At 32.3% G+C, this 17,057-nt stretch overlaps 3 long non-coding RNA genes across 3 annotated transcripts; 2 read left to right on the top strand and 1 right to left on the bottom strand.

Annotated features, from left to right (window-relative positions):
* The first annotated feature begins 9,328 nt into the window (after positions 1 to 9,328).
* Positions 9,329 to 13,093, top strand: LOC146919441 (uncharacterized). Its single transcript, XR_015011496.1, has 4 exons — positions 9,329 to 9,705; positions 10,951 to 11,012; positions 11,744 to 11,810; positions 12,665 to 13,093. It is a non-coding gene; the product is annotated as an uncharacterized LOC146919441 (long non-coding RNA).
* A 1,038-nt stretch (positions 13,094 to 14,131) lies between these two features.
* On the bottom strand, positions 14,132 to 15,391 carry LOC146919440 (uncharacterized). The gene is made up of 2 exons (XR_015011495.1): positions 15,065 to 15,391; positions 14,132 to 14,409 (listed from the first exon to the last, which is right to left on the bottom strand). It is a non-coding gene; the product is annotated as an uncharacterized LOC146919440 (long non-coding RNA).
* A 32-nt stretch (positions 15,392 to 15,423) lies between these two features.
* On the top strand, positions 15,424 to 16,690 carry LOC146919439 (uncharacterized). The gene is made up of 2 exons (XR_015011494.1): positions 15,424 to 15,757; positions 16,413 to 16,690. It is a non-coding gene; the product is annotated as an uncharacterized LOC146919439 (long non-coding RNA).
* The last annotated feature ends 367 nt before the right edge of the window (positions 16,691 to 17,057 follow it).

Raw genomic sequence — 17,057 nt, 5'->3', positions numbered from 1 at the left:
GTTCAAATTCGTTTCAAAGCTCATAGTCAACCAGATCGAAGCTTGAAGGTATCAACAGAGAGCTTTTAGTTGAAGTATTCCGAAGTTTTCCGTTTCCAAGCAGTTTTCTCCGATAAAATCAAGGTAGACTTTCGATTTAAATCACTTTTGAACCACTTTGGATCGGATTTTAAAACATATACGTTCATAGATCTAAACCCTCGGTTTTCATCCATAAAACATTTTAAAAAAAGAACACAGAGGTTTAGAAATACGAACGTTGCTCAAAGTCATGTGTGTCCTTAGATCCGTGAACAAAAACTCGTAGATCTATTCTCGGTCCCGAACTCCTTCGAACAAAAAACTTCGAATCTAATGTTTAACTGAAAAGAAAATATGAAGTTGATTTGTTCGAAGTGTTCGCTGGAGTCACCGGTTTGATCCAACGATGAAGATGAAGCTCAGCTTCATATTCATCCTGAGTTTGCAGATCGGATTCAAGAGAAATAGAGTAGTCTAAATGTGTAACATATGAGTTTGTTATGTTTAAGAAATTTTTTTGAAAAAAGATGAAGAAACAAAGAAGAACTAGAAAGCCTTTTGCTGTGGGTTTAGATCTATATGTGTTTGTGTTTGGTTTTGAGAAGCACCTAAAAAGAAAAATGATGAAAGAAACAGGAAGGAGTAAGCAGCGCCGTTGGCCTAAAAGGAATATGAACTTGTTGATAAAATATGTTGTAAACCCTAAAATTGTGTTTTTATATGGTGTTGATATGGGACCGGTTCGGTTGACCCGCTCCAGGTCCTGAACCGGTCCATGTCCATGTCCATGTCCCTTGGCCTGGCCCATTCCTGCTCTCCTTCAGCCCTTTCTGCTTTGTCTAGTACTTCTGCTATGCACACACCCCCCTTTACTGCTACTGCATACCCCCCTGTTTTATGATAAAACTGATTTGCTTTTTGTTTTACCATGTTCGTCATTTGCATCCTAGCATATTAACTCTACTTCTACATTTATGTGTTTTTGGTTTAAATCATTTTCCTTCTATCATGCACTCACTTAATAGCCAAATTTTTATATATCATGCATACTTTTACTTGTTTCATGTAGACCTTCGAAAGAATTTACATCATGTAATTTTTCTGTGTGTTCAAACCATTTTATTAATTCATGCATTTGTTTTTACAATGTTTCCTGCTTTTTATTAAATGTTTTAACCGTTATATCATGCATTTTGGTTCATTATGTAGACCTTTTATGCTTTTTGTGTCTATTCCAAGTGCCGTAACACTTTGGTACATGCATATTCTTAATGTTTTGTTTTGCATCATCTCTAATATTGCATCATGCATCTTTTAACTCTTGATAAGTAATTTATTCTTTTATTTTGCTTACCTTTTAGTGTGTATAATTAGGGAATGGATGTAATTTATTTTTATGTTTTTATTTCTCTTAGAATGCCCCTAGGATGGTATGTAATAGCTTAGTAATTGCACACACCGACACAAGCACCGACATTACACCATTTTTATTCATACTTGCTTTACTTTTCGCATCATTACGCTAATTTACCGTTAGTTTAGTAAAACCTTTTTATCCCAAAAATCAAATGAGCAAAAGTCAAATTATTTTCTTAATAAACCTTGGATCCAAATCCAAGTGATTTTCCCTTTATTTTCTTAATCAAATTCCTAATTGAACTTTAATTAAACTTAGACTAAATTTCTCAAATAAAACGAAACAACCTCACTTCTATTTTCTTTCTAGAGCCTTGAGGCCCCTCAATCCCCTTCTTAAAAAACCATTTTCAAAAAAATTAAAATCAACCTAACCCACAAAAAATATTTTTATAAGAATGAACTACGGCGGTTTTGATCCCTTTTAAGGGTACGTAGGCATGGGTTTATTCCTTCCAAATCGATCAAATAAAAATAACCAAAACTCCAACTTCTTCTCCCTCCATTCTTTCACTTCAACTTTAAACAATAAATTTTCAAATAAAAATAAAGTTAGAAAGAGGTTCTCACGGAGTACCGTGAACGACGCGGGTGCCTAACACCTTCCCGAATCGTAACCGACCCCCGGATCCAAAAAGGGTTTTTCAATCTCATTTTTCCCTTCCCAAGAATAAAATCGAGCAAGTCCGGTAGATTGAAGGTTCAAGTCCAATCAATGGATTGACACCCGAAAATCTTGGTCTACAAATACCTTGACATGTTTTTCAGTAGATAGTTACCTTGAGACATTCAAATTCTTAAAAACAAAATCGTATACAAGAATTGGTTCATAAAATACACTTAGACAGGACAGTCTCATATGTGTTGGAATAATGCTTTGATAATAGCCTCTGAAACATTCTGTTCCATCGCAAGTTAATTTTTCTCAAAAATGGGAGGAAAAAATTGACCATCCTACAATAGGAGACAAGAAAAAACCGTTGATTAATTACAATAAAGTTACATAAAACACAAAATTAGTAAATCAAAATATACAACTCACAAAAACAATAATGTAATTTTTCACAAAGAGACACCCTCAAAGTAATACTAAGGGCTTATATGAACTCATGAACATAATCCCACATTGAACAATAAAGAAACTGAGTAAGATTGTAGTTGTTTAGGCGTGAAACATGAACATAATTGTAACCTTAAATTATTTTTCACGTTTTTTTTATGACAATATAAAATCAACAATCCATAACACACATTAAACGTAAAAGTCATATTAACAACAAATTCATATTTATATAATCAAGACATTTGCAAGGTAATTCACCTATAAACATCAGATGATGATCCTTCTTTGTCGTCAACAAGGTTAATAAACGACCAGCAATAAACAACCTTCGTTTCCCCTATCAAATGCAATAAAGAATCTTTAAGGCATTCATTTTTGATGTCTTTTAAGTTTTAACTAATTAATTCATAGTGTCTTTGGAAAATGATTTCAAAGTGATTTTCTAAACAAATGATACCTAAAAACATTAACTCAAATTTTTAGCCTTTTAAAATCCACAAAACACAGTAACTTTCTAGTTTTATTAAAAAAACTTCTGGCAGCCAGAAGTTAAGAAAAATATAAAGCTCAAAGATGTCATCCTGCAACTTTGACAGTGTCTTAGTTATCACTATTCAATTTTTTGATTCAATGCTCATCAATGTTTTCGACAGCATTGTGTTCTCTTTTAGCACTAGATGAATATGATCTACTATGGTGTAACACCATTCAATTTTAGGGAGTTTAGACTCCTTTGCGATACAAATATCAGACCCAAACTGTGCAAAGGGATCTTCAGTCTTCAAATCAAGATACTTCACGTTTTTAGGTTGGGAATGATACTATTAATCTTATTAACCCAACAGTCGACCATCAACTTAGGTGTCACAATCAAATGAGGACCATTAATATCCCTGATTTGGTGCAAATATGACAGAAGATAGAACACTTGGAGAATATTTTGATACATCTTATCATGGGCTAACACCCGACTCATAGATCAATTGAAAAGATTTATTAGCCAATTAATACTTAAAGTATCATGATATTCCAGCTTCACTTTACTGCAATATGGATATGATTTCGTAAACTTGTCTTCCTCTTCTGTGAAGCCTTCTTTTCTATGTGGTTTGCTATTCATTAGATCAAGAGTCTGTTGCAACAAATCCTCAAACACGACCTTATCATTATCGGAGGAGCTATCGTCGTCCGACATAGTTTGTATTTCATTTGAAGTTGCTTCTTCTTGGAGTCAGTTAAAAGATACCATAATATTAGGGGTTTTAAAACACCATTTGGGGGAAGATAATTGTGTTTCAGAAGCGCAATTTTCTAGTTTTATTGTTTCAAAACAACATAACAGAAACAAACCTAACCACTTTTAAATAAAAATACATCAACATAATAAAAAAACTCCAATTTCTCCAAATCCAAAAACATATTATGCCAACCAATAACATTGAAAGGTAACTTATAAAATGTACAAACTACATAATAAATTGTAGAGTCTTATAATTCATCAATTTTTAACACTGTGTTGAATATTCTAATCATGGTGGTATGTTCCTTTTATTCAATGGAGTCAACTTAGTTTTGTGGGCCAAAGGAAAAGAATAATATGCAGATAGTAAAGATTTCTCTGAGAGTGAGTTTGATACAAGCATATCTCTCTTATTATCTCAGTGTGTTTGTCAATTGAAACATTGTGCCTAGTTACTCTCTCTCTACCATTTGAGACCTTGTCAATATTAGAAGATAACTTATATGATAAGCAAACCACATTCTAAATTGTAGAATATTATGATTCATCAATTTTTAACATTGCATTCAATATTCCATTATTCTTGGTGGTATGTTCTTTATGTTTAGTAGACTCTACTTAATTCTTTGGGCCGAAGAGAAAGAAGGATATGTAGATAATAGAAATGTCTCGGATAATTAGTTTGATACAAACAAGCCTCTGTTATTGTCTTGTTTGTTTTTTCAAGTGTCAACAAGTAATGATATGTACAATGTATTAAACATAATATTATGTCATAATTACACAATAAATTTAAAAATACAATGATTTGACACATATTCATAGACAATATAATTTAGAATGTAGTGATTTGTGTATGTGACAATAACATATATAAAAACGCCTATTTTTTCATTTTTTTTTTGCAGAAGATTGAAACAAATGGTACTATGGTGTGTTGTGGCAAAGAGCAATCTCAAGAGTACCTGATAAGAGGTAGATTTTAAGTCTCTTGGTTAATAGTACGTAAAAAAAAGCATTTTATTGTTATGTGAAGAACGAACATTATTGTTTTGAATTATGGTTTTTAATTTTGCTAAACAAGTCTCTCATTATCTCTTCAAGTACTATCCAACTATGAGGATGTAAAATTTTTTGCTTCAGAAATAAAAAAAACTATTTTATCAACAAATATAAACTAGTTTTATAATGTTTACATTGAGCATCATCATATTTTCACAATATAAACTAATTTCAGTATTGCGGTGTTCATTTGATTGATATTCAAAGATCGATCATTCAATCAAAGATTTGGGCATCAACGTTGCAGATCCGGAGGCATGGGTATATCCCGGTCACTTTAATTTGAGCATTGTGTCATTATATATTATTAACTTGGATGTGAGTTTGTTCGCAGATTCAACTTTTACGTTTTTAGCTGTGTTGAATGATGTACTCTATTGATTTGAATGAATGAATATCGTTTTTTTGTAAAAAAAAAAAACTCTTGATTTTTAATCGTAGTACCTATTTTATTTTTAATTTTCAAGATTTGCAATTAATTTATTTTGTAATTTTTTTAGACATCTTGGAGACACAATATTTAGGCTCGAATAATTTAGGTTGGTTGACTAAACTTCGTCGGTGAGCATAACTCAAGTACCATTATTTTGTTAGTTTTGTTTCATTATTTTTTTCGTATAATATTTTCGTGAAAACATGCATTTGATAGTGAAAAAAATAGGAGGAGAAAAGAGTGTTAGAATTAACATGATCACAAAAGGGAGCAATAGATAAATTTGTATGTAAACAAATAGAAGAGACTTCCGTTTAAAAAAAAAAGTAGAAGAGTCTACAAATAGCGATGGATTGGCCGTAGAAGAAGATAATCCTGAACAATCTAATGAAAATTTGAATAATGATAATGTCATCATTGACCATGAAAATTTTCCTCTACCAACTTCAAGATCCTCTCCTACGAACCCCCATACTTCGCCTTACTCCCTCCTTAAGTATACATTTTAACAACTTAAGCTTCTCCTTTAACACATAGCCCATCCACCCCGTCACACTTTGACATTTGACTCCTCCAAAACTTCTCCATCACACCTTTAAAATTCCGATTCTCCAACCAATAATTATTAAATTGAAATGGTTTTGCCCCCAATCTCAACCACCACCTTTAAGCACCAAAGAACAATGGTCCGACACATCACGTGGAAGCACCCGAAGGGATGAGGTCCCAAAGCATGGGTCCACTCTTCCAAAACGAGGATGCTATCTATACGGCTCATCGTTCTACCATTTGGGTGATTTCAAGTAAAACACCTCCCAACACATTCAATTCGCATCCTCCAACTCCAACTCCACCCTTTGTTGAAGGACCAATTCTTTCACTTTGCTTATCTTCACCCTCCCACCCAAACCTCTAACATTAAAGGTTATACCAATCATTGATAACACGTTCTCCCTTTCTTCTTTCCTCATTACTTCCAATTCTTCCAAAACAATTAATTTATTAATCATAGCGTCATCCACCATTGTGAAGGACAACTCAGCTGTTTTTTGGATGCCAAGAACCCTTGATGCCTCCAACACTTTCAACTGTGAAGTTGCGACTAATGAAAGAGGGGTTTGGGGCACCTTCAAAAATGAATCCCTTATTGGTATCTAAACCCCTGACGTTGAACTAGATAGTATCACATTCCTTTGAGCCACAAAATTTGAGTTCTATGCACCACTGACCCCTTTTACCTCCACACTAGCACCCGACGACCTATGCCCCTTGACCTCCTCTGTACTCTCCATCGACCCAAAAACAATCTGACTGCAACTCCAACCACCTTTCATGCCTCCTATGTGTTCCTTGACTGACTCCGCCAAATAAAAAAAATTTATGCGACCCCATATGGTTAAAATAATTCCACGCTTTTTTGACGCGGCCTTCGGTTTCTTATTCCTTTTTGTCTTCCGCATTCCTGCGAAATTACTTAATTATATGATAGACAAAACTTGCATCTTAAAGTTTTAGTTTGATGAGTTACTAGGATGTGTGATAACATGTAAAATACTTTGTTGGGTTGCATGACACCCTTAGTTGGTGCTTTGATAGCTTGATATATACCTTGTTTTCATTAATTCATTTGCTTTAAAAAAAAATGTTTGAGTATCTTGGGGAAATTTTGAGACATATGAATGACTAATTTTTTGTTTTTTAAATAATTTTTATCTAAGGTAATCCTATTCGGGATTACTAAATTTATACGGTTACAACTTATTTTTTTGATGAATAAACAATTAGAATTTGAAAACCAAAACTGTACAATAAATATAATACACAAGTAACAAAACTGCAATTAAACTTTTTAACAAACACATTAACTTCAATTAAACAGTGAAAAAGTAGTTATGTCTCATGTCTCCATCTAAAAATGAAAAATTAACAAAAACATATTTCTTTTGGTATTTTCAGCGGAGAAATAATATTTGTATAATCATTTTATGACAATTTTTGTGATAAATTTATTTCTCGTATTCATATTATGTTTTAATTTTTTTTTCTGTTGATTTGGTTTTCATGTCAATATACTTTTGTTTTTGTTTTGTAAATTTATGGTTATTCCAAAAGTTGTCTCATAAATAGTTTTTCAAAGGCAAAATTACTCAATGTGTCTTTTATCTTATTTTTTGTAACAATTGAGTCATTTATCTTTTTTTGTCTCATTCAAATATTTTATCTTATTATTTATAACACTTGAATTCTTTATCACTTTTCTGTCTTTGTTCAAATTCTTTATTTGTTAAAACTTGTACAAGTTAATCATTTCCTCATTTTTTATTAAAAAAGTGTTGAGGTGGCTTGCTGCGTATGATTGTTAGTAATATATTTTTTTATAAATATTTTTATCGTTAAAAAAACTTAGGAAAAACAAATATTCATCTTCTTTTCCATATGTTCATCATCTTCACCATCATCGCATTTTTCATCAAATCCGTAAAATTCAAATCAAAACACCAAGTTTTAGTGTTTCAAATCAAAATCTAGAAAACACCAACCCTGATAATCATATGTGGCTAGTCTCATCAATGTTTTTTTTTTTAATAAGGCTAGTCTCATCAATGTTTTTTTTTTAATAAAAATGAAAAAAAAACTAACTTACAAACATTTCAAAAGATAAATAATTTGAATGAAAAAAAAAATACTCAACTAAAGATAAAAAATTATGAAATAATTTTGTCTTATTCAAATAACATATCTCTTTTCTGTGTGTGTATGTGAGAGTCACGAGCCCAATAACAAAAATCATAATTTGAAAAAGATATTTCATCCAGGGCAAAGTTTCCATGTTGCACATTGCTCTTTCCATGTTCGCGATCATGCTTTTCTAACTTATTCTTTTGCTTAAATAAAACAAAAATCTCTCACCATTTATCTGTATTATTCTCAGTACTGCTATGGCAAATAAAATATTTGCAGCAGTGTTGACCGTGCAGTTAGTAGTAGCAGTATCACGCCTTTTTTTTTGAACGAGCATCACACTTTCTTAATTATGTGGCACTCAAAAAAAATTATTCACCTGTTTGTTAAAGTTTAATTTGATTTAGTGTAATTTTTTTTTCCTGTACATTTTGCAAGGATATCAAATTTTAATGTAACTTTTTTTCTGTCATTTTACTTAAGTAAATAACTAAAATTTTCCAAATAAATGGATATAGCTGCTGCTCATCTCTACACTATTAATCTTTATAAAAAAAAATATACACTAATAATGGATAGGCAGAAAAAATCAACGAAGGTTTATTAGGTTGATAAGGAGTTGATTCACTCGCAAGTTTGTAAGTTAAAATTCCGTTGTCGATGTAGAAACTTCTATAGTGGGTGATTTGTAAGTATCTATATTCTATATGTGTTATTTGTGTCTTATGGTTTGCCCCGACCCTAATAAGTCATCAGATGATGATAATAATAATAATAATAATAAGTTTTAAGTGACATATGTGTTCATGATATTTGAACAACAAAAAATGTTAGAACTTTTTGGGACACCATAAAAATACACATAAAGTAAGTGTTAATTTGATCAAAAAGAAAAGGAGAAAATTATTAAATTGACAATCATATAAAAACACGGTGTAAGATAACTTTTGAGTTCTTAGATCCACTATAAACCGATACTTAAAATTAACGAAAAATCCCAATGAAGGTCTTTAATACTATTCAAAAATAAATAAATAAAAACTCATGACATTTCTCGTATTTACAACCAAGACACTCATTTGATTGATGTCTATTTAATATGAGCTGCATATTTATTTTATGTTCTTTTAATCAAAATAGTTTCAATTAAATCATTTTTTAATTATAAAAATGAATTTTAAACATTTTTTAAATATTAATCAACGGTAGGAGTGTTTATGAAGGTGATACATATTATAATATAACTTTTCTCAAACCAAAAAAAAATAACAACCTTACTCTATCAAGGAAAAAAACAAAACCAAACCAACGTAACTTTTGGGTTATGGGTCGCATTGGTGGTGGGATTCTTGTGTGCTGCTACTCCTTTTTAGTTTCCAAATTCCTCTAAACACATACTATCACAAGAATGCTGATACGTGAACCACCTTAGGTGGACGTACCACTTCTACACCCTTCCACTTGTCACAATAAAATATAAAAAAATGAATCATAATCCATGTCAAACCAAAAAGAAAAAGGAAAAAGGAAATCTGAAAAAAGAAAGTCCTCTCTCTCTCGTCTCATTCATCCTCGCCTCCTTCTCCCATCCCTGTTTTTTGCCCCTCGTCGATGGAAGTTCTCCTCTCCATTTTTGTGGATTTGATCGTCAGTTACTGAAAGCTTTTGTCTAGCAGTTCCATCTCCTCCCGCATGTTTTCCGTCACCGTACTTTTCGTTCACTCTCTGTCACCGTTCTTAACTCAATCTCTCCATTTCATCTCAATCCGTGTTGCTCCACAATTGAAGGTGTGTCTTTTTTGTTTTTGCTTCTTCAATTTCTGGTTTTAATTGTTTGCATTTAGGGATATTTGAGTTTTATATGGTTTTGTTAAAGAGATTGGGTTAGGGTTAAGATGATTTTTTGAGTTTGGTACACATGCTTGTTGAGAAAGAAGGTTCTGCTTAACCTTGTGCTGATTATCTTCTTTGTTTTTAGATGTTGGGTTTGTCTCTTATTAAATCCATATTTTTGCTAATTAGTTTGTTAGATTCATTTGTACTTAATGATTGTGGGGTTATTGTTTTATCGAAGGCTTGTTTTAATTTGTTTATTTGAGATTCTCTACTACCCTTAGAATTTATGAAATTCTCTAGGAGAGATTATTGAAACAACCTATAGCATGTACATTCGGTGTTTTTAGCTTTTTTTCCATTAGCTCTCCAATGTAGAATTTATGATCTCTTTTATTATGAAGGTTGTTGTTTCTTTATTATTGCTTTCACATCTCTCTATTTGTCAATTCAAGCTGCTCAATCTTCACTATGGCGCAGCCAATTTTTTTTATCGTAAGCTTGTGTTCTGGTTCAGTTTCTGGTGTTGTATTGTGGGACTGTGATGCAGGTGTTAGTGTTGAAATGATGGCCTCTAATGTTGTCATATTGAGCTCGGTAGAGAGTTAATTGGCTAGAGTATATGGTTGGTGTTGTGATTCATCTATTTGGCCAGAGTACGATGGCCTTTTATGTGAAGATAGCAATTTGAAACCCTTTGTATGAGATTGTAGTTCACAGTGTAAACCTTTTTATGCCTAAATAGAAGATGAAAGGTGCTGTCTTTTTGGATCTGCTATAGTGATTTTTGTGGCTCGACTCCTCTGTTAGCTAGTGCAGGTGTTTTGTTGGTTAGCTTGTAGGATTGGTCTTTGTACATTTTTGTTTTTGGCTTTTAAGTCCTTTCATGTGGCTATTTTGGTTATGTGCTAGCTCTGTTTGCAGCAGGTTTCTTTTGTATTGTTTGCCTGTTTGTTTGTTCCTCTGCAGCCACTTTGCACTGCTGGGGCTGGTAATTTAGATCTGTGTGTATTTTAGTGATGAGTGGCAGATTATGATCCTTTGATTTCTTGCTAAAAGAAAATTAACAGCTTTCACAACAGAAAGAACTACAGCAAGATAAGTTGTTTGATTGGATTACAAATACGTTTGAGTGATTTCACATTACTCCCTGGTACTTAGTACATAATATTAATGACAGTTGTGAATTGCTTTTTGCAGAATTGGTGGTGTTACTATCCTAAGAAAAGGAAAATCTGATCTAATAAGCGATGGCGACACAGGTAGATCTTCGATAACTATAAAATCCCGGTTTTCCTTCTTGTCTAGTTTCTTAGTTTGAGCGGGTGGGATAATGAATGTCATTTCCTTGTTCTTCACTTGACCGACACATTTTCAAATCCAATCTAGAATGTAATGTTCTTTTTGGTAGATGAAGCATGAACATTACATTCTGAGATTAGAAAATGTGAAAATGATTGCATTTGTTTGACCATTTTTATTGAGAGAAAAAACTCTTGAAAACTTAGATGGTCTAGATAGGATTTTGAAAAGAAAAATAAATCTAAAATTGTCGTATTTGTGGTTGTGTTGTGAAGCTACTTTGAATAGCTTTAGAAAGAAAAAAAAACAATTACATAAAATGAGAGAGAATGTTATGGGGGGAAATTTTTAAATTATAACCAAATGAACAATTCTGCAAAAATAAAAATAAATGAACAATAGCCTCTTTTACACAAAATCTTGTTTATATCATGCACAACCATAAAATTACTTTTTGGTTGATGTTTAAACAAATGGGCCTATAACTGTCCTCTCTGAGATTAGTTTATGGAATAGGGGCTTTACGTTATGGAAATTGAAACAGACAACAATGGTAGATGAAGCATGGCATATATTTTATGATATAGATTAGAGACTTTTAAATACTTGGCATGGGGTTTATAGGGAATTTATATTAAAGTGATCCATAGATGTTTGGAAACCATTTGATTTGGTTCTGTTATTTGTGCAGTCAAATCAGTTAGCATCTATGGTTCTCCTAGACGCTGTGGTGGCCAAGGCGATATCCTTTCTGGAAGGCAAGTAATTTTTTTTTTTTTTTGCATTATATTTGTGAAATTCCTTCCAGGAAACTTTATGATGCAGTATGCTTAAATTGCTCTTCGTTATGTCATATGGAGTTCTCATTAATCTTGCTCATCTTTATGTTACACAGAGTTCTCTATTTTTATCATTGGTTTATCTTCTCATTCCCTTGTTAGTTTGTTACTGTTAGGCATTCAAGAAACAGTTGGAAGATGTCTAGAAAAATCAGAAGAAATTTTAAAGGCTTCATCCCTGAAAAGAAATAGAAAGAGAGAAATTACTCATTCATTTCTTGTTTGTTGTGTTTGTATCTTTTGATTCATTGAAAGCGAGAAGCAAATCATACAATTACTGTCCTTGTGGTCTTTTCATGAGTTTGACCATTAGTTGTTTTAAAGTAATTAAAGTTGTTAAGCTTCTACAGTTCGCTAATTCACCAAGTCTACTGACCTTGTGGACATTTTTTGTTTGCGAATTGTGGAGTATTGCATCCTGCGGTTTTCACTTATTCCATCCCTGGCTATTCGAAAGAGGACCTATAATACTGTTAAACAAAGCAATTAGTATTCATTAAATCTAGTGATTAGTAGAAAATAAGAAATAAATGTCAGTTAAGTATTTGTGTCATATGTTTATTTTAAATAAGAAATAAATGTCAGTTAAGTATTCAGCGTAACTACTAACTTAATATTGGACTATGATACTTGAATTATTATTGTTATTTCTGCTATTCACAAGAATTTACAAGGCCTTCTGAAAGTATTGCTAGACTCTCTTGTACGTATCTATGTGAATTGCTTTCTTTGTTTTCTGGCTTTAGGTATTATACTTATCACAACTTTTGCAGGGTATATTCACAGGAAAATGTGGGACAGCATTAGACCATGGTGTTACCGCTGTTGGGTATGGAACAGAAAATGGAGTCAATTATTGGATAGTAAGGAATTCATGGGGTAAGAGCTGGGGAGAATCAGGCTATGTAAGAATGGAACGTAATCTAGCAACAAGCATGGGAGGCAAATGTAGAATTGCAATGCAGTCTTCCTATCCCATAAAGAAGGGCCAAAATTCCCCAAATCCTAGACCATCTCCTCCTTCACCTATGAACCCACCAACCGTTTGTAGTAGATATCCCAGTTGTGCTTCAAGCACTACTTGTTGTTGTGTACTTGGAATCGGAAATCTTCGCATGTATATATTTTGCCTAAAACGATATTATTTACTCATGGGAAAGATAACTAGCCAAATATATGGTCTGTATGACCACATTTTTACACATGCATGACCACTATTTTTTAATATGCGTGACATTTATTTTTTCAGAAATTAGAACTTGTCCGTCTTTAGGCGTGATAAACTCGCATATTGTAAAATAGGTTATTTATGGTTGGAAAGGCTTTTAGTGCAGTGATCAAATTAGATTATGTGTTTGATTTGCCTAAAACAAGATTATTTATACCTGGTAAAGATAAACTAGCCAAATATATGGTATGTGTGACCACATTTTTTAATATGCGTGACCACTATTTTTTCAGAAATTAGAATTTGTCCATCTTTAGGCGTGATAAACTCGCATATTGTAAAATAAGTTATTTATGGTTGGAAAGACTTTTAGTGCAGTGATCAAATTAGATTATGTGTTTGATTTGCCTAAAAAGATTATTTATACCTGGTAAAGATAAACTAGCCAAATATATGGTATGTGTGACCACATTTTTTAATATGCATGACCACTATTTTTTCAGAAATTAGAATTTGTCCGTCTTTAGGCGTGATAAACTCGCATATTGTAAAATAAGTTATTTATGGTTGGAAAGGCTTTTAGTGCAGTGATCAAATTAGATTATGTGTTTGATTTGCCTAAAACAAGATTATTTATATCTGGTAAAGATAAACTAGCCAAATATATGGTATGTGTGACCACATTTTTTAATATGCATGACCACTATTTTTTCAGAAATTAGAACTTGTCCGTCTTTAGGCGTGATAAACTCGCATATTGTAAAATAAGTTATTTATGGTTGGAAAGACTTTTAGTGCAGTGATCAAATTAGATTATGTGTTTGATTTGCCTAAAACAAGATTATTTATACCTGGTAAAGATAAGCTAGCCAAATATATGGTATGTGTGACCACATTTTTTAATATGTGTGACCACTATTTTTTCAGAAATTAGACACATGAAGGAAAAAAACGGTTAACCCTTTGTTAAAAAATGGATAAACGCTTCAAATATTTGGTTAGTTTGCAAGTTCCTGTCAAAACTTTGAAATTTCACACAACTTATCATCAATATTAGAAGACTCAAACCAAATCGCGCATAATCAATAGTTGTATCATAGCCTCACTAGTTACTACATTATGTACATTATGTCCCAAAACTACTTTACAAATTTTTTAGCAGTCAATAATCCTACATACATTCAACTAATTTTTCATTTGGCAATGAGAAAGCTTCAAATTATCTATAGTGATTTGTCCTTGGCCAATGAGAACACTTTAAATTCTTCATAGTGGTGTCAATACCTATTTGACTTTCTGTAGAGAAATCTTTGCCCGTCAACAATTGATTTTGCTTCGTTTTAACATAACCTGCATTAAACAAAAGAAAATTAAAACAATAAAGTGATAAACTACTCACCTAAACAAGTTAATATTTGGATTTTATATGAGAGCAATACACAAAGCTTCCATTATCTAACAAACATAACCCAGCAAGTTCAATGTTGAAAACAAATTGAAATAACACCAAAAGAAATTCAATATCACATATTGTCTTTACATCTAGCATAGTGAAAACAATAGCACACCACTTATCACAAACACACCTAAGAAAATCTCCAACATCATATTGTTACACCAAACTCATAATTTGTGACTGATGGTAATAAAATGAGAGGTGAATGATATTTATTGTTTGACAGACTTTAAGCAAACTAACCAAAAATGATTTGTCCTTAACCAATTATTAACAAAGGCGTATCCATATTTTTTTCATTACCAGTTTGTCTCCTTTCTTACTATTTCTTCACAAACCTCATTCATTTTCAACCTAGTAACCCATATCTTAATTCATAACCTAATCTTGCAGAAATTTACCCAAAAACTTAAATTAATTAGCTGTCTCATATCAATGTGTAACTCATATCAAATATGAAGAACAAATTTCAACACACATAAACATATAAAACCCTCAATGCAAACCCCCAATGTAGAAGTTAAAGAAATTTTTTGAGATGGAACTCACCTTCAAGAACAGAGACAGTTATGACGGTGAATCCAACCCCAAAATTCTGACAAAACGTAGAGAGGGGAGGAGACAGTGTAGGTGTGGGTGATGTATGGAGTGGAGGTGAGAAAGTTGTTGGCAGAAATGAAACTAAGAGAGAGAACAGAGAAGGTTTGGAGATGAAACAGAATGAGAGAGAGAGAGAGAGAGAGTGGGGATTTGTTTCTCTTCTTTTTTTCCTTTTCACTTAACATAATCTATTTCTTATGTTTTTTCATTTTTTTTAATGCCATGTCAAGGGCCATGTCAAGGGTGTAGCAAAGGGTGTACCAAAAGAGTGGTACATGAAACATTTTATGCCATGTCCCAATGGAAAATGTTTCATGTACCACTCTTTTGGTACACCCTTTGCTACACCCTTGACATGGCCCTTGACATGGCATTAAAAAAAATGAAAAAACATAAGAAATAGATTATGTTAAGTGAAAAGGAAAAAAAGAAGAGAAACAAATCCCCACTCTCTCTCTCTCTCTCTCTCATTCTGTTTCATCTCCAAACCTTCTCTGTTCTCTCTCTTAGTTTCATTTCTGCCAACAACTTTCTCACCTCCACTCCATACATCACCCACACCTACACTGTCTCCTCCCCTCTCTACGTTTTGTCAGAATTTTGGGGTTGGATTCACCGTCATAACTGTCTCTGTTCTTGAAGGTGAGTTCCATCTCAAAAAATTTCTTTAACTTCTACATTGGGGGTTTGCATTGAGGGTTTTATATGTTTATGTGTGTTGAAATTTGTTCTTCATATTTGATATGAGTTACACATTGATATGAGACAGCTAATTAATTTAAGTTTTTGGGTAAATTTCTGCAAGATTAGGTTATGAATTAAGATATGGGTTACTAGGTTGAAAATGAATGAGGTTTGTGAAGAAATAGTAAGAAAGGAGACAAACTGGTAATGAAAAAAATATGGATACGCCTTTGTTAATAATTGGTTAAGGACAAATCATTTTTGGTTAGTTTGCTTAAAGTCTGTCAAACAATAAATATCATTCACCTCTCATTTTATTACCATCAGTCACAAATTATGAGTTTGGTGTAACAATATGATGTTGGAGATTTTCTTAGGTGTGTTTGTGATAAGTGGTGTGCTATTGTTTTCACTATGCTAGATGTAAAGACAATATGTGATATTGAATTTCTTTTGGTGTTATTTCAATTTGTTTTCAACATTGAACTTGCTGGGTTATGTTTGTTAGATAATGGAAGCTTTGTGTATTGCTCTCATATAAAATCCAAATATTAACTTGTTTAGGTGAGTAGTTTATCACTTTATTGTTTTAATTTTCTTTTGTTTAATGCAGGTTATGTTAAAACGAAGCAAAATCAATTGTTGACGGGCAAAGATTTCTCTACAGAAAGTCAAATAGGTATTGACACCACTATGAAGAATTTAAAGTGTTCTCATTGGCCAAGGACAAATCACTATAGATAATTTGAAGCTTTCTCATTGCCAAATGAAAAATTAGTTGAATGTATGTAGGATTATTGACTGCTAAAAAATTTGTAAAGTAGTTTTGGGACATAATGTACATAATGTAGTAACTAGTGAGGCTATGATACAACTATTGATTATGCGCGATTTGGTTTGAGTCTTCTAATATTGATGATAAGTTGTGTGAAATTTCAAAGTTTTGACAGGAACTTGCAAACTAACCAAATATTTGAAGCGTTTATCCATTTTTTAACAAAGGGTTAACCGTTTTTTTCCTTCATGTGTCTAATTTCTGAAAAAATAGTGGTCACACATATTAAAAAATGTGGTCACACATACCATATATTTGGCTAGCTTATCTTTACCAGGTATAAATAATCTTGTTTTAGGCAAATCAAACACATAATCTAATTTGATCACTGCACTAAAAGTCTTTCCAACCATAAATAACTTATTTTACAATATGCGAGTTTATCACGCCTAAAGACGGACAAGTTCTAATTTCTGAAAAAAT

This window comes from Medicago sativa, chromosome 5 (genome assembly GCF_051527215.1).
Source record: "Medicago sativa cultivar Bolivia chromosome 5, Bolivia_mono, whole genome shotgun sequence".
NCBI lineage: Eukaryota > Viridiplantae > Streptophyta > Magnoliopsida > Fabales > Fabaceae > Medicago > Medicago sativa.
Note: the sequence above shows the minus strand (reverse complement) of the source record. Positions and strands in the feature narration are given on the sequence as shown.